We start from the raw sequence: 26,576 nt of genomic DNA on the forward strand, positions 1-26,576 counted from the left end.
TTGATTTTATATATTGTATACTGACTAAAGACCTTTGTTCATTTAATGTTTTGCAAGCATAATATTTGCCAGCTGAAGAGTTAGAAAAAATACCCAAAGCAATTTTGTGCCCAGGATTCATAAATGAAAATACATTTACTATGAGATCTTTAAGTTTCTGGTATTTGGTTAAAAAAAAAGCTTTGATAGATTTTAATGAGGGTGTATTGTTTGATTATATATTTGCTTGCTTATTCTTAACATAAGGTTGATTAGATAGTTGAGAATCATGGAAGTAACTTCCAGGAGTTCTGGATAATCTTGACTCCCATTGTGCTCAGTTTTAGCTCTGATATGTAAAGAGATTTGAAGTTATCACTCTTATTCTTGAAGCGAGAAAAAGCCAAATAAACTAAAAATCAAAGCATTTCCTTGGAGTTATCAGATAACATTGGTCACAGGGCAAACCACTACACGAAATCTATAGAAACAGGCAAACACAGAGTGTTGCAGACAAGATGTACTTAACTGCAGCAGAAGCTGCTGGGGCCATAAATTGGTAGAAAGACTTAAATGGGAATTTTGATGAACTGCTGAAAGCTGAGTGTGGATTAGTACGGGAATGAAAAATTTCATGGGACTGTAATCTTAGGGCAGAGCCTACACCAAGAAACACAAGGAACTCTTTAAGTTTTAATGGTAAAGATTTGAGAAAGACTCCCTCATGGTTCAGTAGGTAAGGGGAGTAAACCTTGTGAAATATATCCAGAGCAGTCTCCATAAAAAGGCATACTCTCTAGGGAAAAAAAATGACTTTGTCAGAACTTTATTCCAGCTAGAAGGAGAGCATTCCTCCCAATCCAGTCCTCTTCTCTCTAGCGTTCCTGCCTCACCTAAGAAGGTATTTAAAAGATAAGAAACACTTGTAAATGTCACAGTCCTGAGACAGAAGTCCACAAAAATAATAAGGTTTAATCATAAGATTATGAATGTGTCCCCTCTGCCACACTTTACAATGACACCAATAGTACTCCAATATAACCACGGTAGATATTTAGCAGATGAGCTACAGGGTGCAGACTGTCTCTGATGAGTACCTATGAAATTTAATGTCAACACCGGAAATGAAAACAATATAGGTACAGCAAACATTAAACACAACACAACTCCTAGTTACTTTATATAAAACCTCATGTTAAAGTCGTATTTACTCCAATTGTCGTTACCCAATATCAGTAAAAGTTTACAAGGCATTCTAAAAGGTTTTATATATTTTTATATATGTGTGTATATGTATACATGTGTGTATATATATTTATGTATGTGTGTATATATGTGTGTGTATATATCTGTGTGTATATATATATGTGTGTGTGGCAATAAGTTTTCATATATAAAGTCCAAAGCACAAACAAGAAAGCAAAAAGAGTAGACAAATTGGATTCATCACATTTAAAAACTCTTGTTCTTCTAAAAGAAATACAAAGAAAGTAAAAATATAACTGATAAAATGGAAGAATTTTTAAATTATATAACTAATATGGGGTTTATATTTAGAATTTATAAAGAATACTTGCAACTAAACAATAGACAAATAATGCAAATAAAAATTAGGGAAAGACATTTCTCCAAAAATATGTACTAATGGCCAGTAAACACATGAAAAGCTGCTTAATATCATTAGTAATCATAGAAATGCAAATTAAAACCACAATGAGATACCATTTGAAACCAACTAAGTTGGCTATACTAAAAACGCCAACTAATAAATGTTGGCAAGGATGTGGAGAGATAAGAACCATTGGGACTGCAAAATGGCGAAGCAATTTGGAAAACAATCTTGAAATTTCTCAAAACTTAAAAGTAAAGTTACTATAAGAACTAGCAATTATACTTTTAGGTATGTAATTAAGAGAAATGAAGACGTATTTTCACTGAAAAATTTATACACCAAATTTCATAGCAGCATTTTTTATGACTGCTAAAAGACAGAAACAATACAAAATCTTACTGGGTGATGAATGGGTACACAAAATGTGATATATCCATATAATGGGACATTATAAATAAAGCACTTATCATTGTACACGCTGGATAAACCTTGAAAACATTATGCTAAGTGAAAGAGGCCAGTTCAACAAACACATTTTCTATGGTTCCATTTATTTGAAATATTCAGAACAGAGAAATCCATAGAGACAAAAAACACATTAGTCACTGCCTAAAGCTAGGAGAAGTAGGTAGGGGAAAATTGGGTAATTTTGCTTCTGGGGTGTTGATGATGTTCTACAATTTATTGTGGTGGTGGTCGCACAGCTCTGTCAATATACTAGCAGCCTTTAATTATATGCTTAAATGGGTAAATTGCATGCAATGTTAATTATATCTCAAACAATTGTTACAAAAATTAATCACAGAATTAAAGGCAAAATGGAAAATATACAACTTCTGCAAGAAAAACATAATGATCTTGGGTTCAGTGATGAGTTTTTAGATACAACATCAAAAGCATGATCCGTGAAAGAAAAGAAAACATGTTAAATTGGACTGTATTAAAATTAAAACACTTCTGATCTGTGAAAGACGTTAAGAGAACAGAAAGACAAATCACAGACTGGAGAAAGTATTTGCAAAAATTATTTGATAAAAGACTATCCAAAACATGCAAAGGACTTTCAAAACTCTATATAAAAATCAACCCAATTAAAAATGGAAACGATCTGAACAAATACTTCACCAAAGAAGATATGCAAATTGCAAATAAGCATATGTAAAGATTTTCAACATTATTAATCATTAAAGAGTTTCAAATGAAAATAACAGTGAGATACCGCTATAAGCCAATTAGGATGATCACCCAAAAATGACATTACTAATTGCTGACAAGTTTATAGGGCATTAAGAACTCTCATCAAGGTTAGTGAGAATAAAAATGGTATAGCCTTTTGGAAGACAAATTAACAATTTCTAGAAAAACTAAGCATAATCTTACCATAACCCAGCAATTGTGCCTTTATTTACTAATCTGATTGGAAAATTCATGTTCACACAAAGACCAAAAACCTACACATGAATGTTTAATGCAGCTTTATTTATAATTTCCTACAACTAGATACAACCAAGTAAATACAAAATACCTTCTTCAACAGGTAAATACAAAAACAAATACAAAAATTTCCTACAACTAGATACAACCTAGTAAACAAAAAATACCTAATTCAACAGGTAAATACAAAAACAAATGATTGCATATCCATACAGTAGAATATCAGTATAAACTCATGTTTAGCTTAATATAGACACAGATGGTTGCACATAGGAATAATTATGTATATATGTACATTCACATGTTATTATACACAAATATATTTCCTCATTCTGTTGGTAAAGAGGGTTTAGAAGAAATAGTATTCCAATAGCAGCAAGCACATCTAATATTCAAATCTAAGTTTCTAATGCCATCCCCCTATAAAAAGAACAAGGGATCCTTAGAGAAATGGCTGATTCTATGACTATGACAGGAGATAAGCCTGGAGAATCTTGCAGGGTCAGAAAGTAAAGATGTGCTTCAACAAACAAAGAAAACCCCACAGTAATGGAAATATATTAATGAAACAGAAGAGCCAGCTGAGTCCAGTGGCCATATCTGAAAAAATCCCAGTAATAAACCAAGGAATAAGTGGTATTCAATTATTACCCAAAGTATAAGATCTGCTTACAGTATCACATAGAGTAGTCCATGTTGATATAAATTGTTGAATAAAAAATAATTGGTTAACAATAGAAACATTTCCTATGCAGGAGAATTTCAAATGATTTATATAGATACTTGGCTATCAAAGAGATGGAGCATAATCCTCTGCTCCTTATGTAGGAGTTGCACATAATGATTCCCTTCCAATGACTTATAATATGGAAAGGAAGAGAAAGGAGTAAATGTTCATTGAAAAAACTTGACAAATGCTATCTCAGCCAGGTGATCAATGTTAACATCAATAGTGATGTTGTGTAGTACATGTACTTTTGATATGATATGATAAGATAACACTTCATTCCTGTGGTCTTCCTAAACAGCCAGTCAAATATGGAAAAAAAAGAAAAAAGAAAACAACAGTAACAACAACAACAACAACAAAAAAAAACAGACAAATCTCATTTGAGGATATTCTACAAAATACCCAACCAGTACTACTCAAAACTGCCCAGGTCATCAAAATGGACCAAAAAAAACAAAAAACAGAAAATATCACCTACAACAAAAACAAAACAACTAAAGAAATATAAATCAAGATCTTTAGATAATATTGGCTAATTATACATAACAAATGTATCATACCAATATGTAAGAAGTTAAATAACAAGAGAAACTAAGTATCATATATATGAGAACCTTTTTGTATTTTTTCTCAATTATTCCGTAAATCTATAATTATTATAACTAAGTTTATTACAGAAACCATTCCAATCTTTGAGAATATTTTGGGTGAGAATAAACTATGTTGTTGGGATAAATTTATGCAGTACTGAAGTAAAAGAAGGCTACTATTATCCAGGAAGGCTGAGCAAGTTTCTGTGATATAAACTATTTGTACAGTTTTTCCAAAACTGGTCACCATCTGGGTGAGGCATGAGGATGGCACTAACATTTGGATACGCATCCACATACTTGTCCTTCAGCTCTGAAAAGGCGTGGTTACTTGGTCACAGAGAAATCCTTACACTTTTTCAGTCTGAGGTCTTCAGTTATGAGGTAGGGATGACCTTCAAATAACCTTGAAGCAGCACTACCTGGTCCATTTAGAGTGGCTGACTGTTAATGCTGACATTTTCCTTTTAAAGTCCATTATGCTTCAGGCAATAGGATACTGGAAAGAAAAAGGAAAAAAAAAAAAAAAAAACAGGGTGAAAAGGCAGCTTGAAATTTATGATCTTATTGTGCTTATGAAATTACAAAAAGGAGCCAGCCTTGTTCATGCTGGCCACAGACAAGTGTAGCGATAACTAAAATTTACAGGGCGCATAAAAAGAGTCCCATCAGCAGAGTGCTGTAAATCCTGGTTGACCAGCCACCCCAGCAAATTCCTGATGGATCATCGTGCCCTCAAGTTTAAATGGTTGTTCTTAAGAAGCAAAGGTAAGTGACAGGTTAGATACATAAGCAAACAGTGATCTCATTTCATTCCGTGAATGTGAATGTAGAATGGGTGGGAGGAGAGAAATAATTTACTTAGAAGAATTGAGTAGATGTCTGCAGGAAACTTTCACTCAGGTTCCCACTAGAGGCCACACTTTGAACAAGGCTAGAAGGATACTGAGAGACAAAAACCCATCCTTGGCATCAAAAAGGCTACTTTCATGTATGGAGACAATTTGATAACTTGTGGCAACACAATGAAATGATTCCTCTGGGACACATAAGCCCAGTGCTGAGTGAGCCAAATGGTGTTATGCAGTATCTTCAGAAGTGTAGATTTTATGCTCAGGGAATAGGATGTTACTGAAGAATTGTAAATAATATGACCTTTTTTAAATTTAGAAATATTATTTGGTTGCAGTGAGAAAAGAAGTCAGGAGCTGTTGTAGTTATCCAGGTAAGAGATGAATGAAATCTTCAACTAGGGCAATGATCATAAGGATAAAAATGCAGAATAAATGCAATGTTGGCATCCTAGTATTTGAGCTAAATAAAATGAGGAGAGAAAAGTCAAAAATCATTCCCACTTGTCTGGCTGGGGCAACAGGATAATATTGGTGTACTCAGTAAGAGGGGGAGTAATGGAGAAGCAGCAGTGTCTTAAGACATATATTTTGGAAATGGGCTCTGAGATGAAGCATTGCCTGCAGGAGTTGTATGCAGGAATGCTCTCAGGAGATACATCTGTGGGGAAGTCAGGAAGGCAGTACTGGATAGAGAGAGAATCTGATCCATGGTGTGGTTGCTACTGAGGCCTCGGCTGGTTCTCTGCGAGCTCTGAAACTAGAATTGAGACCTTTAGAGGTATCTCATTTTGAAACAAGTGAGCTGGACCTCTATCCCCATGTCAGTCCATCATTGACCTTAATCTACCCCCTGTGAAGGGACCTACCTTTCAAAAAAAAATGTATTTTTTACATTTTTACATTTACATTACAACCCAGGACAATTCCTAGTAAGGGCTGCAGCCACAGATACATACCCCCAGCATTAAAGGAATAGCTGTGTTTACTCTGAACAGGGGATCAGGAAAAGTAACACAGTTATCTACCACAAAGTATTTTTTGTGGGACTAAGTATTAATGGAGTTATTAATTTGGGGGAATAAAGAGTTCTTAGACTCCAAATTCAAGAAAGAATATGACCAATTGTTTTTTGACTATAGCAACCTTAACTACCTGTATCAGTTTTAAATTGGTTTCCACTGACATCAGTTCCAGGCTAGCCTGTCAGCAACAGCTTCACTCCTGTGAACATGCTTCAGAAAGGCAGCCAGGTTAATCCAACCAGCAACAGCCTCATTGAAGTCGTCACATTTCCATATCTTGACTTGGGCTCATCTGTGAGATTTCTAGATATAGTTGTCATGTGGGCAGTTCACCAGTTGTACAAATTAACATAAGCCTGGAATAGAGATCAGACTTGAGAATAAGTTCTAATTTATTTACTTACTTTTGAGATGGAGTCTCACTGTGTCGTCCAGGCAGGAGTGCGGTGGCACGATCTCGGCTCACTGCAACCTCCGCCTCCCCAGTTCAAGCGATTCTCCTGCCTCAGCATCCCAAGTAGATGGGATTACAGACATGCACCACCATGCCCCACTATTTTTTGTATTTTTAGTAGAGGCGGGGTTTCATCATGTTAGCTGGCTGGTCTCGAACTCCTGACCTCAGGTGATCCACCCACCTCGGCCTCCCAAAGTGCTGTGAGTACAGGTGTGAGCCTCCCCGCCAGGCCTTGGGAATAAGTCATTGCAGCTATCAGTTCATGGACACTATCTGGAGCTATGAAGTACAGAGACGTTTCTTAGAAGAATGTAGAAATTGAGGAACAGAAACACATCTGGAAACCTAAGAAATCGCCATCAATTGCAACGACATTTCTAAAATTTTAAGATGCATATGAATCACTTGGGAATCTTTTTAAAATGCAAATTCTGTGGTTCAGTAGATCAGGTGTAGGACCCAAAATTCTATATGTATAAAAAAGACATCCTGGTTTTATAGATGTTATTGATCCACAGATCACATTATGAGTAACAAGAAGTTAAAACATGGAAAGAAGAGGAGACCTAAAAGATGAAGCAGAAAGACCCAAGGAGCTCAGAGGAAAAAAAGATGATGTTGATGTTCCAAATGCTAAGACAATTTAGGTTGAAGAAGATAGGAATTGTTGAGATATCAAATCTAGACATAATTTGGGCAATCATGGAAAGGCTCAGTTGCTTAGAAGGTCCTGGATAACCACGTGTCCCTTACCTTCTCGGAGTAACATAAACACACGGAAGTCATTTGACACGGATCCATCTACCACATTAGTTGAGGTTACTTTGCTAAGAAACAGAACACTATACAGAGAATAAAGCTGGGGAGAATAATTTATATGGACATTGAAGAAAAGGAGGAGGCAGAGAAATGAGATTAGTGGGAACAAATTGGAACTGAGTAGAAGGATGTAGAGGAGATTATGAGAACCCAAGAAAAAGACATTAGCAAAAAGAGAGAGTTCTATAAGGGTAGAAAAGGAGAAAATGAAGGTAGATATTGTTTGTTTGACATTACTACCACAAGAGTCCTAAGCCCAAGAAGCACAAGAAATGAATACATTTATCAAAAAACAAATGGGTGAAGAAATGAGTGAGCATCTCAAATACATTGATTCACACAAAAGTTTTGAGGAGTGGGTGCCTTAGCTTGGCTTCCCATGAAAACAGAGTGTGACTTTGGGGGCAGATAGTTTATTTGGGAAGCAATACCCTGAAGCAAAGGGGTAACACGGGAAAGCAGCGAAAGCCAAAACAGTGCACGTGATCACGGTCACAGCTGTTGTCCATGGACTTCTGAAAAGCTTAGAGAATTAACTTCCAAGGTGTTCACCCATATTGACACTAGTTCCTCTTGGTAGAACATTATCCTGTGAAGAAATGAACCCTCTACACTTCTAGCCTGTTTTTCCTGTGGGTTCAGAGGAGGTCCTGAGATAAAGAACAAGGAGATGCTCACATTCCTTGCTGGCGATTGGATGTTGCCCATAGAGATGACTCTGACCCCACATGAAAATGTCCACTACAGCTGCACCTGCAATGAGAGGCAAAACGAGTGATGCATGTAAGGTGCCAAAGGCACAGGCCACGAGGGGCTAATACGGTGCATCTGCAGACGCTTTTTGAGACAATACACTTTTCAGTTTCTGAGTCCAGAGTGCTAATAAAAAATAATTATTAAATTGAGTTGCCTGGTAAGAGCTGAACAGTCTGGAAGCTACAAACAGCCAGTATCTCCGTGCAAATAGATGTTCTGTAAATACTTCCTTGGCAATTCTGTTCTCCCTAATTAATTGGCCAAGCTAAGCCTTTGCAAGCAGCAGTATAAGAGGTAAAACTTCAGCATGGTCCCTGCCAAAATCATCACGAATCTTGAATTAGTTGGATGTGAATTAATGAGCTTTTAGCAAAGCATGTTTTTTGTCAGACATATTGATCCTGGAGTGAAACAGCCCATTAAAGCCTATAATTAAGATGCAGTTTCTGTTTGAAGATGAAGTGCCTGGGCAGGGACAAATTATGAGATGCTTGTTCCTGTGAGGCTGACAGGTGATCAGGGGATGAACGTGTATTAGGAGTTTCTCGTTTCCCTCCTGACAGGAAATGACAGCCACATTTGAAATGAAACAAATGGAGTTTACGCAATTATTTAGACCTAGAAGCAAGAAAATCTCCAAATCACAAATTACCCAGTAGAAATACTTTTCCTACCAAGTAAAAGGAAGTTGTTTTGTTTTAGCTCACTCAAGCCTCCCCTTGCCTGCTTTCTTACTATAATGGGTGGGTGGGTAATCAGACCTCCTTTACCAGGAAATTTCCTTTAATAAGTGCTTGGAGTGTTAGCATAATAGGGACCAAAGGGAGAGTGGGGAATTTGGGGAGGGGAGTTTTGGCTCCGGCTAGGAGGGGACCTTAGGACCTGCGATGGAGGAGGGTCTGGAGCAAATTGCTGATGAGGGATAGGAAGAAAATGCAGACACTGCTGCATTTTCATTTTGGAAGATTCAGGAAATGTTCTATTTTTCTCTACCATATTTGGCACAGGTAAATTTTTCTTTATTCTTTTCTTTTTTTTTTTTTTTTTTTTTTTTTGAGGAAAGTGAAGGAGTGCTGAGGTCCAGGTGAATTGGGCCTGAGGTGAAGACAGACTGTCCGAAGCCAGGACATGGTGCAAATGAGTTCCTTTAAAGGACAGGTTTGAGAAAAGAAAACACATAAACTCTGTCTCTGCAGAGGAGAAAAGGGAGGAAGAAGAAAGAGCAAGGATTTAAGGAGACAGGCAGGCATTATACAAGTTTCTTTTCCTTTTTTTTTTTTTGCACTATTTGTTTTATTTTATCTTATTTTAGACTCATAGGATGCATGTGCACGTTTGTTACATGGGTACGTTGCATACTGGTGGGAATTGAGCTTCTAGGGTAGCCATTACTCATATAGTGGACATTGTACCCAATAGATAAAATTTTCAGCCCTCACCACCCTCCCTCCCACACCCTCTGGAGTCCCCAGTGTCTGTTGTTCCCATCTTTATGAACATGTATACTCATTGTTTAGCTCCCACTTACAAGTGAGGAGATGAAGTGTTTGGTTTTCTGTTTCTGAGTTAGTTCACTTAGGATAATGGCCTCCAGCTCCATCCGTGTTGCTTTTGAGAATATGTTTTTATTATTTTTATGGTTGCAAAGTATTTCATGGTGTATATATATATATCACATTTTTAAATCCAGCCAACCACTGATGGACACTTAGGTTAATTTTATGACTTTATTATTGTGGACCGCACTGTAATGAACATACAAGTGCAAGTGTCTTTTTAAATAATGATTTCTTTTTTCCCTTTGGTAGATACCCAGTAGAGGTATTGCTGGACCTAACAGTAGTTCTATTTTTAGTTCTTTGAAAAATTTCATACTGTTTTACGTAGAGGTTGAATTAATTTACATTTCCACTAATAGTGTATAAGTGTTCCCTTTTCTCTACATCCACACCAACATTTGTTGTTTTTGACTTTCTGATAATAGCCATTCTGTGTGAATCATTGCAGATGATACCTGACTAATAACAGCAGCTGTTTCTTCTCCCCCTACCTGCCACCGCACAGCTTTAGATATTAATATCCAAATTTCTACTTAACACTTCCTTCCCCTTGAATGTCTAGTAGGCATTAAAAATTTGCTTAAATAAGTGTTCCTGTAATTCCCCATTCTAAGCTCTACTTGCAAATATTCCTGTCCTCAATTAATAACAACACTACCATTATTCAGGTGAAAGCCTTTTGTGTCAACCTGATTCACTGCTTTACCTGGCAGTTCACATCGAATCCGTCACCAAACCCTGAAGAATTTAGCATTAAAATAGATGATATCCAGATTTTAACCACTTTTTATTATCTTTACTGCTATTACCTGTTCAGATGATTATTATTTCTTACATGGATTAGCTAGGAATTGATCTCCCTGATCATGCAAGTCACAGTGACGTGGTTAAAAACTAATTCAGGTCATTTAGAATCAAAGCAAACGTTCTTAAACCCCTACAACCCTGTATAAAGTGCCTCAACCCTTTACTTGCTGATCTCACTCTCTCTCTCTTTTACACTCAGGCCGTGAGCTTCTCACAGTTCTTTGAACAAATCACATGTGCTCCCACCTCAGTGTCTTTGCACCTGCTCTTCCCTCGGCTTAATATACCTTTTCCATAGATGGCAGCTGTGGCTTGCTGACTTCATCCTTTACATTTTCTTAAAAAGTCACCTTCCCGGTAAGGGCTTTTGTGGGTACCCCTGACACTTCATATCCCCTCTCCTGCTTTATTAACTACTCACAATATATTTGATACAATTGAACATAATAACCATAACACTATACTTTTACTTATTTAGTTTTCTTATTTTTTACTTCCCTTCGTTAGAATGTAAGTTCCATGAAGGCAGAAACATTGATCTATTATGTTCAATGTGTATGCTGGTACCTGACACAGTGTCTGACACATAGTAAGTGCTCAATAAATGCTTTTAACAGTTTTACTGAGGTATGATTGACATACAAAATGCACATGTTTTATGCATACAATTTGATGCCTTGGAACATATACACACCTGTGATACCATAATCACAACTGAAGTATTAAACATATCCAACACCTCCAAAAGCTTACTGGTAGTCTTTTTATCCCCTTTGGTTGTTTTTATATGTGTGGTAAGAAAACATAAGATCTACTATTGTAACAAAGTTTAAATGCATATTAACATATTGCTGACTATAGGCACTGTGTTGTACACCAGGTCTCTAGAACTTAAATATCTTGCGTAAATGAAACCTCATACCCATACAGCAACAACTTCCCATCTCCCCTGTCTCCTGACCCTGGAAATCATCATTCTATTCTATGCTTCTATGAGTGTGACTATTTTAGGTACATTATATTAGTGGAATCATGCAGTATTTGTCCTTCTGTGAGTGGCTTAGCATAATGTACTCTAAGTTTATCACCATATCCTGAAGAGTCTTTGTTCTTCCACGTTATAGGAGTTCTGTCTTTTTAAAAACTGAATACTGTTTCATTCTATGTACATACTACAATTTTTAAAATCCACTACTCTGTCAATGGACATTTGAGTTTTTTCCACATCTTGGCTATTGTGAGTAATGTTGTAATGAACATGGGAGTGCAGGTATCTCCTTGAGATTTTGATTTCAATTATTTACAATATATACCCAGAAGCAGGATTGCTGGATCATATGATAGTTTTTTTGGAGGAAACTCCAAACTATTTTCTGTAGTGGCTGCACCATTTTACATTCTCACCAACAGTATGAAAGGGTTTCAATTTCTTGAGATCTTCACAAACACTTGTTATATTTTGATAGTAGCCATACATATATGGTCAATTTAACTTTGACAATGGGGAAATGGTAGTGTCTCCCACAAATGATGCTGGGAAAACTTGATATCACATGCAAAGAATCAAATTATCACACTATGCACAAAAATCAAATCAAAATAGATAAATGACTTAAATATTAAGACCTAAAACTATGAAACTCCTAGAAGGAGAAGAACTTCTTGACTTTTGCATAGAGAGTGACTGCTTGAGTATGACACCAAAAGCACAGACAGCAAAAGCAGAAGCAGGTGAATGGAACTACATCAAATGGAAAACAGCTTCTATGTAGCAAAGAAAGCAATCAACAGAGTGAAAAGGTAACCTGTACAATGGCAGAAAATATTTGAAAACCATTTATCTAATAAGAGATTGATAGCTAATATATGTTTTTAAAACAAGGACTTGAATATTATATGTGTCCACAGATGTAAAAGTGGACACCAGGTGTATGAAAATGTGCCCAACATCACTAAGCATCAGAGAAATGCAAATCAAAACCAAAATGAGTTATAATCTCTGTTGGGATGGCTACTATTGATAAATGTTTTATGTACAAATAAGTGAATGAATGAATGTGGTTGAAATGGTTGAATGTCAAGTCAGGGTGAAGAATGGGTTATTTGGGCAGTAGGTGGAATACAGAAGGTGGGAGTCAAGTGTTCACTATACTAACATATCTCAGTAAGGGTCAGTATTCATTTTAAACACATCTCATTTACCAAAAATTTACTGGTACCTGAAAGAGTCTACAGTTCTAATTCTCTGATTTTTTTCTTAATTCATAAAGATTACACTACTTTGATTAACAAATTTGGATAGCTAAAATAAAATATATTTGACTTTACATATTTAAATAGTGGCAGTACAATTAGTAAGTCTGATGATTATTAATTTTTTTGACGATGCTTAAGTGATTGAATATTTCTAAGAATGATATCGTCTTTTTTTTTACATTGAGTGTTTAATGATTATTCAGAATACGTATGGACCCAAAATTTTCATGTTTTAAAAAAATCTTTATACTTCTAAATATAAAAAGAGCTATAACATAAATAATTTCAAGTTCAATTATAATGGTTTCATAGTGAGAGTAAAAATACTCTTTTAAACTTTTACCAACATTTTTGCATTTAGATTGATGATAGAAAACCTGAGAAATAGGTCCTTATTTGTCAACTTGGTTCTGTTTTTCACTACTATACATACTTTAAACAAAAGTAGAAAATCCTAACCCGTACTTATGTGTCATGAAGGATGGCAGCATATGTTTTGAGTCCATATTCAAATGAGAATACCAGGTATTTCTCAGGTATTTCTAAGATATTTCTCAGGCAAATTAGAATACCAAGTATTATCATTTGAATACCAGAAATATCTGATATTCTCATTTGGATATGGATTCAAAACATAATGGTGGCTTTCAGTGAAGATAACTTTTAGTGCTGTTGGGTTTTGGGTCAATAGTTACATCCTCCTCAAAGCGGGCAAGACTGAATATTTCATCTTGAGAATGCATTCTTTGTTCTTACTGGTTGCATTAAGATTTGCAAATTATTCTTTTTTTGTTTGTTTTTATATTCTCTTGCATCATTTGAATAATCAAATTCTTTTGCAAAAGTAAATAAAATTATAAAGTTGGCAAAAAGGCAAATTTTCAACAATCAAGTTATTATATAAAATGTAAACATCTATTTCCTTCTTGACCAAGAAGCTAAGAAAATTGTTAGACAAGGATGCCCTCTCTCACCACTCCTATTCAATATAGTACTGGAAGTTCTAGCCAGGGCAATCAGGCAAGAAAAAGAAATAAAGGCATTCAATTAGGAAAGGAGGAAGTCAGATTGTCTCTATTTGCAGTTGACATGATTGTATGTTTAGAAGACCCCATCATCTCAGTCCAAAACCTCCTTAAACTGATAAGCAATTTCAGCAAAGTGTCAGGATACAAAACTGATGTGCAGAAATAACAAGTATACACCTACAACAGACTTAAAGAGAGCCAAATCAAGAACGAACTGCAATTTACAATTGCCACAAACAGAATAAAATACCTAGGAATACAACTAACAAAGGATGTAAAGGACCTCTTCAAGGAGAACTACAAACCACTGCTCAAGGAAATAAGAGAGGACACAAACAGATGGAAAAACATTCCATGCTCATGGTTAGAAAGAATCAATATTGTGAAAATGGCCATACTGCTCAAAGTAATTTATAGATTCAATGCTATCCCCATCAAGCTACCTATGACCTTCTTCACAGAATTGGAAAAAACCACCTTAAACTTCATATGGAACCAAAAGGGAACCCACATAGCCAAGTCAATTCTAAGCAAAAAGAACAAAGCGGGAGGCATCACACTACCTGACTTCAAACTATGGTACAAGGCTACAGTAATCAAAACAGCATGGTACTGGTACCAGAACAGATATAGACCAATGGAACAGGACAGAGGCCTCGGAGGCAATGCCACACATCTACAACCATCTGATCTTTGGCAAACCTGACAAAAACAAGCAATGGGGAAAGGATTCCCTGTTTCATAAATGATTTTGGGAAAACTGGCTAGCCATGTGCAGAAAGGAGAAACTGGTCCCCTTCCTCACACCTTACACTAAAATTAAGTCCAGATGGATTAAAGACTTAAACAAGACCTAACACCATAAAAACCCTAGAAGAAAACCTAGGCAAAACAATTCAGGACATAGGCATAGGCAAGGACTTCATGACTAAAACACCAAAAGCATTGGCAACAAAAGCCAAATTAGACAAATGGGATCTAATTAAACTTTACAGCTTCTGTACAGCAAAGAAACAATTATTAGAGTAAACCAGCAACCAATAGAATGGGAAAAAATTTTTGCAACCTATCCATCTGACAAAGGGCTAATAACCAGAATCTACAAAGAACTAAAACAGATTTACAGGAACAAACCCACTCAAAAGTGGGGGAAGGACATGAAAGGACACTTTTCAAAAGAAGACATATATGAGGCCAAGAAACATATGAAACAATGCTCATCATCACTGGTCATTAGAGAAATGCAAATCAAAAACACATTGAGATACCATCTCATGCCAGTTAGAATGGCAATCATTAAAAAATCTGAAGACAACAGATGCTGGAGAGGATGTGGAGAAATAGGAACACTTTTACACTGTTGATGGGAGTGTAAATTAGTTCAACCATTGTGGAAGACAGTGTGGCAATTCCTTAAGGACTTAGAAATAGAAATTCCATTTGACCCAGCAATGCCATTACTGGGTATATATCCAAAGGATTATGAATCATTCTAATATAAAGACACATGCACATGTATGTTCATTGTGGCACTGTTTACAATAGCAAAGACATGGAATCAACACAAATGCCCATCAATGATAGACTGGACAAGGAAAATGTGGCATATTATATACAATGGAATACTATGCAGCCATAAACAACGATGAGTTTGTGTCCTTTGTAGGGACATGGATGAATCTGGAAACCATCACTCTCAGCAAACTGACACAAGAACAGAAAGTCGGACACTGCATGTTCTCACTCATAGGCAGGTGTTGAACAATGAGAACGCATGGACACAGGGAGGGGATCATCACACACTGGGGTCTGTTGGGAGGGATTAGGGGAGGAACAGCCGGGGGTAGGGAGTTGAGGAGGGATAACATGGGGAGAATGCCAGATATAGGTGATGGGGGATGGAAGCAGCAAACCACATTGCCATGTATGTACCTACGCAACAATCCTGCATGTTCTGCACATGTACTCCAGAACCTAAAGTGCAATAAAATATATATAAATTTTAAAGAAAGGTTCTTGCATAGTTTTGATTACAAAGGTATAATATAATTTGCACTCACTTGGAGAAAATAATATTTAGAATTATAGTTAACTTCAAGGGAGGATTGAGTTGATGAAGACAAATTTAACCAGGTTACCTAACCAGTTTCTGTAATATAATGACTTTGTGATTGTAGGAGGTAGATGAAGTTGTAAAATGTGACATGGTAGTCATCCTGAGGATAGGCTAGAAGAACTCCTTAGTTGAGGCTTTTGAGTCAAAGTGGAATTGTATTAATCATAACTGTCTACTATTATAAAGGAATATCTAATAATATAACGAATAAAGGAACTATGGTAACAGTTTGTTTTTGCAATGACATAATCAGCTTTCTTTCTGTGCTCTTTTACTTGACACTAATTTTGTGGTTGACTGTTTCAAGCACTTTGGTGAAATAAGATTTATATTGGTTTTTGCTATAAAGAAAAAGTTTTAATTATGCACCTCTCATTTTAATCTCTTCTTTGACTTCAGAGATAAAATTTTCCATTTGTGCCTGATCTGCTAATTTGCATTTGTTCTGAGAAATAAGTGCACATTACATTTATGTATTTAAAAATGACATGGGAATCTAGAAGGCTTCATCAAATATTTTCAAAAGTTTCACAGCAGGTGTATTTGGAGATGTGATACAATAACATCTTAATTTTTGGTATTAACAATTATATTTCCCATTTGCCCTTTTAATTTTTAGCTACATGAGTGAAATTATCAATACTATATATAGTCACATTCTGTACTCATATAAAGACCTATTTACTATATATATCATAACCTCATCTAAATATAATCTTTCATTTGTTTTTAATGGTACTATTACCTCCAATGAAGTACTTCTGAGTCATTTATTCATTTTTGTCAATTGGGGATATAACAGTTACACACTAATAAGAACAAAGACGGTTTAACAAATGAAAACAATACATATGCATCTGATTTTATTATTTGAATGTTGACAATATCATTGTCAAGATGAACCATTCTATTAATGTAATGCTAGTCAAAGTGTACTGACGAACTCAGTTTTTTAAGCACATCCAAAACCTTTGAGAAAAATGGTAAATGCATGCAAGATTTCTGTGAAATTTAAAGACAATCTAACATTTCAAGCATTTGAACTGTGCATAAGCCAAACATTATGTCACTTTTTCTTGTGAACTTGTCCAACTTCCTATGGACCACCTGCAAGACTCCTAGGGTCCTCCTAGCATCTTATGACTGTCCCCTAGAGAAGCATTATATTATACAGTCATCATCATGCACATCCCCAAACTCACTGAGGCGCTGAGTTGGACAAAAGGGCATCAAAAGTAGGAACCTATCCTTTAGCAACTGAGAAGAATCTAGACAATGGCAAATTATAGGTTTCCTTCTCCTATCTAGTCCACAAATCCCAATAACTTGAATAAAGAAGAGCAATTAAACTTTGCATCGGTAAGAATTATTCAACAAAACCTATCCCGCCACACAAAGGGCAAAAGAAAAGAAAGTGTATATCTGCATCTATCTATGTATCTATGTATGTATTATGTATGTATGTATGTATGTATGTATGTATGTATCTATCTATCTATCTATCTATCTATCTATCTATCTGCCTGTCCATCTGTCCGTTCGCCCATCCATCCATTCGTCTCTCTATCTATCTATTCACACATACATACACAAATGCATAAAAGATCAAACTGAGGTTTTAATTTTCTACTGTGTATGTTTCTTTAATAAATTATTACAAACAACAACTACAAATATTTTTATTACTATGTATTCAAATATTTTCAAAAATGCTTTTTATCGGGTTTGGCAGGGGAAAGCTTTGTTTCTTTGTTTTCACTCTATTCCAATAGCTTGAGCTGAAGTCTTCTCCCACTCGAAGAGGACTGGCTCACTAATGAGCTCTGCCACTAGGAAATTCTTACTATTATTTAAAATGAACTTTACCATTTCAAGCAGGTTGAGTCATTCAGACTGAGACTGTCATAAGCCAATCAAAATAGGACCCAGTAACTTTATTGACCTAATTTACCAAAGGTTCTAATTGTTATGTGAAAATTAAGATTTTTTCGAGGAATAAGTTTTTTCCTCACAAGGATGTTAGGTAACATTGTGATAAAAAATCTAATGTTTTTAGGATATGCTATCTATCATTACAAAGCCCTGATATTCCAATGTACAATACATTTTTGTTGTCAACATCTCTAAATAATTATATCCACCATTGAGTTAAGTAAATAATTTCAAAGATTGTTTTTCCCCAATTTTAATACAAAATAAATATCATGTGGGAATTTTTATTTATCTCTTTTATCATCTCTTTCTCTCTTTTCCTGGTAGAAGAGAAATAACGGACTCAAATCATTACCTCTACCTTGAGATGCTACATCCATATATCACTCAGCTCTTTTCAAGCAATGAATGGTGCTTTGTATCATCTTTTCATATCGATTTTATTTGGTTTGTTTCCTATAATCTTCTCTTTGAAGCTTATAGAAATCAAACCTCATCACTGTTCTTCTGTAAACCCAGTTACAATTCAAAAAACCCCAAATTTATGTCTCTGGACTTGTCCCTTTTTACTTCATCCTAAATAAAAACAATGCCATCATTTTGATGGACCCTTTACTTTTTGACTAACTCTGAATTAAATTAGATAATTTACTTTTCTTCTTTCAATTAGAGAAACAAAGAGAATAGAATTCACTTTTATAAAAATGAACAATAATTTAAGCATCTGTAAAACACATGTCTGTTCCCAAGCAACTTTAGCACAATGTAGCATAGGATTGCCTGTAATTTTGCAGGTCTCTCCTCGGGTTTCACCAAAGTGTCTTTGCCCAGTCTTCTGCCTGAGGACATTGGAGTTTATCATTAAAAGGATCTGCACGAAGTTTGTATATGCTTTCATTTCAGACACACCATGGTGAATGAATGATAGCCATTTCATCAGAAAAGGGCTCCAGTGAAGGCTTCATGCATTAGGATGTCCAGCTGTGATGTGGCCAAACCCCACGTCTCCTGAACTTGCAGGATGTTGGCACTGAGTGGGTTTCATTATCTGCCCTAAGCTGCCCCTCCCACAGGGCATAGGCACAGCCCGCCATTAGTGGAAGTTCTGGACATTGGGTGCTTCCTGCTGGGATCAAAGGCTTTGCTGAGGGTACCCATCTCTTATCCTTTTCACAGAGCGAGCACCCATATGCGGAGCCCTTATTTTACACAAGCTTGCTTAGGCTTCTGAACATGTCCCTGTGGTACTCAATGGGTATTAGAATCCTCTTAAAGTGTGAGAGGAACTAATGCTTAAAGTAGTTAAATAGCTTTATGACAAGCATGCCACAGGAGAGAGCAGAGATAGAATTTGAACCTATGTATTTTGGTATCAAATCCAGGCTTTGTCCACTCTAACAGTGTGCCTTAGGACAGTAAAAATAATCTAACAAGAAATGCTTATTATTTTTAAAGTTACATTCTACCAATACCACTTTTCCTATAATCGATCATAATAGATTGTCCTAATCTGTTATTATTTGACTTAATTTCTTAAAATATTTAAAATCTTGGATACTTTTTGAGTGCTCATGAGCACATATTTGGCTGGGCATGGTGACTCACTTCTGTAGTCCAAGGTACTTAGGAGGCTGAGGTGGGAGGATCACTTGAGCCCAGGAGTTTAAGGCTGCAGTGAACAATGATCATGCCATGCACTCCAGTCTGGTCAACAGAATGAAACCTTGTCTCCAAGCACATGTTTAAAGATAATAGATAATTCCTTTGGGAATGGGAAATACTATATGCTATTAAAAGTTTTTGATTATGAGAGCATACTTAGTAAAATATATACTTTGTGATAGCAGGGATTTTGTTTCATTAACCAAAATATTCCCAGGCTTAGATGGGTGCATAGCATGAAGTAACTGATGATGAATATTTATTGCATACATGAACAGTTAACAGAGATCAAGATCCCAAAAGATAGCATTCATTTTATGTGTTGGCAAGAGGGTATCAATTGTTTCTACTTCTCAGTGCCACCAATAGTATACGTAAATAAACCCTTCAGTGATGATGAGGAGGAACTAACTGCAGATTGTACTGTGGAAAACAGAAAAGGACAAAAAAAGAGACATAAGGAAGTATACTCTAGAATCAATGTCAGTCTGCATAAGGCCCTGCGCCCTGAAGCTGGCAGGGCAAGTGGAAGCCCAAGGTCTGGAGTGAAATCTCAGTGAAAAATCAGCTCTTAATGTTACATGACCAGTCCTCTTTTGGGGCCCCTCAGCTAGGTGGAGAATTGCAAAAGCAATTCTCTGGTATCTTCTGCTCATAATATGGGGCCTTCATAATATCTACGTAAGGAAACTGGCACAGGAATATGAGTTTAGGCGAGGAAGGCCTACCCTAAACGGCCCCAAACATGGTACATCTGAGCTTGGTCCAAACTGTCCAAACTTGGATATAAAGCTTAAATCACCTTCTCTGGAAGTGATGGCTCAGCTTCCCAGCTCATATTCGCAAAGAAAACACTTAAGGTTTATGCAAGCACATAGTTGGGGCCCAGTAGTCAAATAGCAAACAGACTGGGCCCAATAGCCAAAGTAGAAACTACCAAATAAGGATAACTGAAAGAAAGTTTAACCTTCAGATTCCTGCACAGGATGCCAAAGATAGGCTACATTGCCCTGTAAGACACAAGTAGCATAGCTACAGATGAATAAAATTCCAGATCACATTAAAATCCTTCATCATAGTCATACTCTGCAATAGATAAGGATGAGTAGACACATCAGTTAGTAGAACTCATTACAGGGAATCTAAATTATGCATTGAAGAACTACTATAGAATGCAGACGGGCATTAAGGTGCCTGATGAAACTTGAATTTTGTCTGAGTCTATGTTGATAGGTATTCCTTTTATGTGTTATGTATTTGTAGGTATTATGCCGATAGGTAGTGGTACTTCTTTTCTTGATGCTGCAAAAATATTATAAAGGCATTGGTCAAAGGTCACAGTGCTTATCTAATTAATGACTTTTCCTTTTCCTTCTCCTCTATCTTCTCATTATTATTATCAATAATATAATTATAAAAGTAATACATTCATAATGCAAGAGATGAAAATAGTCCTAATGGATATAAAATGAAAAATGAAAGACTCCCCTCCCCTAGCTCCTACTTCCAATAGGATTTCACTGTTATCAGTTCCTTTTTTGTTTCTATAATTATAAAATGTGTTGAAAAAAAAGCTCCCCTTAAAATCCTACATTTAGCATATTATTCAGAAAGATTAAGAAAGATATGATATCCAGGAAATAGGAAGAGAATGCTATGTAAAAAAGAAAAATTGGAAAGCACTAGAGTGTCCTTGAAAATTAAAAATATTACAGCAGAAATGAACAAAAAGAAGCATATTCAAAGACTAGAGGAGGACGTTTAAGAATAATTTCAGAAAGTAGAACCAGAAGGAAAACATTTTTAAAATGTTTTTTAAAAGACAGGAAAATTAGTGCCTCACTCCAAGAGGTTCAATATATAAATAATAGTAAATATATAAATAATGAAACTTGAATTTCAAAAAAAGAGAACAAAGAAATAGTAGAAATAACTTTTTAAAATCAATCAATTAATTAAATAAATACATAATGAGAGTTTATTATGTCCCAGCACTATCTAGATGCTTGGAATACATCAACGAACAAAACAGATAAAAATGACTTCACTTTCTGGAACTTAACATTCTGATAGGGCTAGACAAAGAATAGTCAGGTCATTTACGTAAGACAGTGCAAAGTGATTATTACTATCAGAAACAAATAGAAGCAGGGAAGAGGGATCCAGAGACAGTATGGGAACTGTTTGCTAATTTAGATAGAACGATTAGGAATAATTAGGGCAGAGCTCATTTACAAAAGGTGAGATTTGACAAAGACATTAGCCAGGAGGATATACAGGGAAAAATTCTTCCAGACGAAGCTCCAGATGATAAAAGACCTCAGATAGGAGGGTACCTGCATCTGGCTAGAATAGAGTGAGCAGGTCACAGAGGGCCTTGTTAGCTACTCTACAGACTGGGTTTTACAGGGATCTGTTGGGGAGATCTGGTAAGAGGAGAGGAACACTGTTTTAGAAGCAGTAATCTCTGCTTTTAAAGAGATTATTTGCTTTGTATTGAGAATAGCCTGGATTTTGGTCTGTAATTGTGTGGGTCTATGTGTTATTTTTATCCCTTTCATTTTTTGAAGGTGGTGGCCTGTATACTATCCTAAAAAAATATTTGGAAGCTTTTCTTACTTCTGTATTATATGAAATCACTTGAATAAAATTGGATTTAAATACTCCTTGAAATATTAGTAAAATTGAACCTGTGAAACCATCTGACCCTGACATTTTTTTTTCCAGAGACATATTATATAGAATACATTCACAATTGTTTAACCTATGGCTGATGGCCTACTTAAGGTTATCTATTTATCTTGAATCAAATTGTAATAATTTATATTTTCCATTGCAACCAGACTTTCAAACTTATTTGTATAGTTGAGGAAGCTATTCCTTTATGATTTTCTTAATGTCTTCTAGCTTTTGGCTAATTCCTTGTTCTTATTTCTAATTTGGATTGTTTGCATTTTCATTTTTTTCTGATTTTATGTTAGTGTTTAATATATCTAATTCATTCAAAGAAACAATCTTTGAATGTATTATTTTTCACATTTTCTATTTCTTAACACATTCACTTCTATGTTTGTCTTTGTTTCTTCCTTTTTTTCAGTTTTATTTAGCAGAATTACATGATGGTTAAAAGCACAGACTTTGAGTTTATATTGTCTGGCATCTAATACTGTTTTCCTGTAGTAACTACGTTTCTTTTTCTAAATAAATATTTGTTTTAAGTGTTCTGCTGGCTAAATTAATTGCTCCTTTGACGCATATTCCTGTAACTGCTGTTTGGTTTTTTATATTTCTTCCCTTATTTTTTATGATTTTACTTCTTGTTATTGTGATATTTATTCACAGATGCCCTCTTTGAAGTTTGCTCTTGATGCCTGCTTTACAAGAAGGCCATTAGTCTCAAAACAATTTTGGAAATGTCTGGAAAGTGAGGCAAGGAATCCAACAGTCTTACCTCTCAGCAGTTAGAAGTTATCCCATCTGGGGGAAATAAATCACTCCTGTCTTGCAATAAAATTCTGAGGCTCATGACCTTTGTTTTGGTAAATTACTGTTTGTTTATTTTGGCTCAATGGCCTCTCCTTAGTAGTTACAGAACTGTTTTCAGTGTTTCAGTCTTTTCCACTCTACCTGGTAACTTTAGGCTGCTTTTGTTAGTAGTTTTTGGAGAAATTGACAATTTGTTTGATATCTTCATATTACCATTCTTCATTGAAATTATTTAGTTTCACTGTACATAAACAATTTCTGTCTTTTTTATAGTATTATCATAGATATTTATTTTATCTCTTTAAAAAAATTACCTTGGCATATTTTGAGGTTCAGGTTGCATTTTAGAAGTGATGGTTGAGAAACAATGCCTGTATAGTCTATCTATTATTGAAAGAAAAACAATTGAACAAAACACTGATGGAGTCATGCAAAGCCCAGACTTTTGCAACTAAGGAAATAATATGGCAGATTGATGTTATGTTATTACACTTTGAATAAAGAATGCTATATTACAAGGAGACCCATGGGAATAAAATATAGCTAGTTAAATTCACAGTTGCTCAGAGTTAGGAAATAATGGACAATTTTTTAAAATGTGGAGTCTAAATATTTTGTAAAGATATATTGAGATATTAAAGATATTAGAATATATATAAATACATATACACATATGTATGTATATTTATCAGCGTGTATGTGTACATTGTATAAGGAGGGGTGTGTGTGTGTGTGTGTGTGTAGAGAGAGAGCGAGAGAATGCCATATACTACAAATACAAATAGTGAACAAACTGAATTTTGGAAAAGAGATAGAAACCAGACTACCCTGTGTATTAATCTGTTTTCATGCTGCTGACAAAGACATACCCGCAACTGAACAATTTACAAAAGAAAGAGGTTTAATGGACTTACAGTTCCACATGGCTAGAGAAGCCTCACAATCACGGTGGAAGGCAAGGAAGTACAAGTCACATCTTACGTGGATGGCAGCAAGCAAAGAGAGTTTGCACAGAGAAAGAAACTCTCATCGTGCCCCCATGATTCAACTACATCTCACAGGGTCCCTCCCACAACGCGTGGGAATTCAAGATGAGATTTGGGTGGAGACACAGTCAAAACATGTTATTCCACACCTGGCCCCTCCTAAATCTCATGTCCTCAAATTTCAAAATCAATCATGCCTTCCCAACAGTCCCTCAATATCTTAACTCATTTCAGCATTAATTTGAAAGTCTACAGCCTAAAGTCTCAGCTGAAACAAGGCAAGTTCTTTTTGCCTATAAACCTGTAAAATAAAAAACAAGTTATTTACTTTCTAAATACAATGCAAGTATAGGCATTGGCAAATACAGCCATTCCAAATGGGAGGAATTGGCTAAAACAAAGGGGCTATAGGCCCCATGCAAGTCCACAATCCAGCAGGATAGTCATATTTTAAAGCTCCACAATGACCTTCTTTGATTCCATATCTCACATCCACGTCCGGCCAATGCAAGAGGTGGGTTCCCACGGTCTTGGGCAGCTCTGCCCCTGTGGCTTTGCAAGGTACAGCCTCCTTCCTGGCTGCTTTCATGGGCTGGTATTGAGTGTCTGCAGCTTTTCCAGGTGCACGGTACAAGCTGTTAGTGGATCTACCATTCTGGGGTCTGGAGGATGGTGGCCCTCATCTCACAGCTCCACTAGGCAGTGCCCGAGCAGGGACACTGGGTGGGGGCTCTGACCCCACATTTCCCTTCCACGCTGCCCTAGCAGAGGCTCTTCATGAGGGCCCACCCCTGCAGCAAACTTCTGCCTGGGCATCCAGGCATTTCTCTGGATCTTCAGAAATCTAGGCAAAGTTTCCCAAACCCCAATTCTTGACTTCTGTGCATTCAAAGGCTCAACACCACGTGAAAGCTCCCAAGGCTTGGGGATTGCACCCCCTGAAACTACAACTCTAGCTCTACATTGGCCCATTTTAGTCAAACTCTAGCTCAACTTTGGCCCCTTTTGGTCATGGCCGGAGCATCTAGGATGCAGGGTACCAACTCAGTAGACTGCACACTGCACACAGTACAGGGACCCTGGGCTCAGCCCACGAAACCACTTCTTCCTCCTAGGCCTTTGGGCCTATGACAGGAGATTTGCCATGAAGGTCTTTGAAATGTCTTGGAGACATTTTCCCCAGTCTTGGGGATTAACATTCTGCTCCTCACTACTTATGCAAGTCTCTGCAGCCAGCTTTAATTTCAGAATATAGGATTTTCTTTTTTACTATATCATCAGGCTTCAAATTTTCTGAACTTTTCTGCCCTGTTTCCCTTATAAAACTGAATGCCTTTAACAGTACCCAAGTCACATCTTGAATGATTTGCTGCTTAGAAATTTATTCCACCAGATACCCTAAATCATCTCTCTCAAGTTCAAAGTTCCACAAATCTCTAGGGCAGGGGCAAAATGCCACCAGTCTGTTTGATATAACATAACAATAGTCACTTTTGCTTCAGTTCCCAACAAATTCCTCATCTTCATCTGAGACTACCTCAACCTGGATTTCATTGTCCATTTTATTATCAGCATTTTTGCCAAAATCATTTAACAAGTCTCTAGGAAGTTCTGAACTTTCCCACATTTTTCTGTCTCCTTCTGAGCCCTCGAAACTGTTCCAAACTCTCCCTGTTACCCAGCTCCAAAATCACATCCACATTTTCAGATATCTACATCACCACCCCATTATACTGGTAGTCTGCTTTCAAACTGCTGATAAAGACATACCTGAGACTGGACAATTTACAAAAGAAAGAGATGTAATGGACTTTTAATTCCATGTGTCCAGGGAAGCCTCACAATCATGGTGAAAGGCAAGGAGGAACAGGTCATATCTTACATGGATGGCAGCAAGCAAAGAGAGAGCTTGTACAGGGAAACTCCCATTTTTAAATCCATCAGGTCTCGTGAGACTTACTCACTATCATGAGAAAAGCATGGGAAATACCTGCCTCCATGATTCAACTACCTCCCACCAGGGCCCTCCCGCAACATATAGGAATTCAAGATGAGATTTGGGTGAGAACATAGTCAAACCATGTCATTCTGCATATACCCTATTTTATAAATTGGCTTTGTAATCAGGTAAGTATTTTACATTTCTATTAAATACAATTGAGACTTACAAGCAGTTTCCAAAATTTGAATATCAAATAAAACAAATGCAACAACAAACTGTACATCAAGCTTCCAATGTAACTGTACAGAAAGAAACTGTTCAAAGTAACTTCTGAATTGTACATCACTATTGGGATCTATCCTATGTACAAATAAAACAATAATGTTTTAAAGCTTAGCCTGTTTTAAATAATAATTGTTTTGGTAGTAGTAATGGCATTACTATTCTGACAATGTTCTGTGAATCCTGTGGAATAAAGTGAATTGAAATTATCTTGATGGGATTGAGAAAAGAGATTTTTTTTGGCACAGGATGAAGAAAATAGAAATA

The 26,576-nt window shown here is 36.2% G+C and overlaps 1 long non-coding RNA gene across 1 annotated transcript; it reads right to left on the reverse strand.

Annotated features, from left to right (window-relative positions):
• Window positions 1-2,651: 2,651 nt before the first annotated feature.
• LOC116562903 lies at window positions 2,652-25,790 on the reverse strand. The gene is made up of 3 exons (XR_004274127.1): window positions 25,711-25,790; window positions 4,028-4,034; window positions 2,652-2,662 (listed from the first exon to the last, which is right to left on the reverse strand). It is a non-coding gene; the product is annotated as an uncharacterized LOC116562903 (long non-coding RNA).
• Window positions 25,791-26,576: the final 786 nt, after the last annotated feature.

Source organism: Sapajus apella, unplaced genomic scaffold (assembly GCF_009761245.1).
Source record: "Sapajus apella isolate SASKATOON/1434 unplaced genomic scaffold, GSC_monkey_1.0 scaffold33, whole genome shotgun sequence".
NCBI lineage: Eukaryota > Metazoa > Chordata > Mammalia > Primates > Cebidae > Sapajus > Sapajus apella.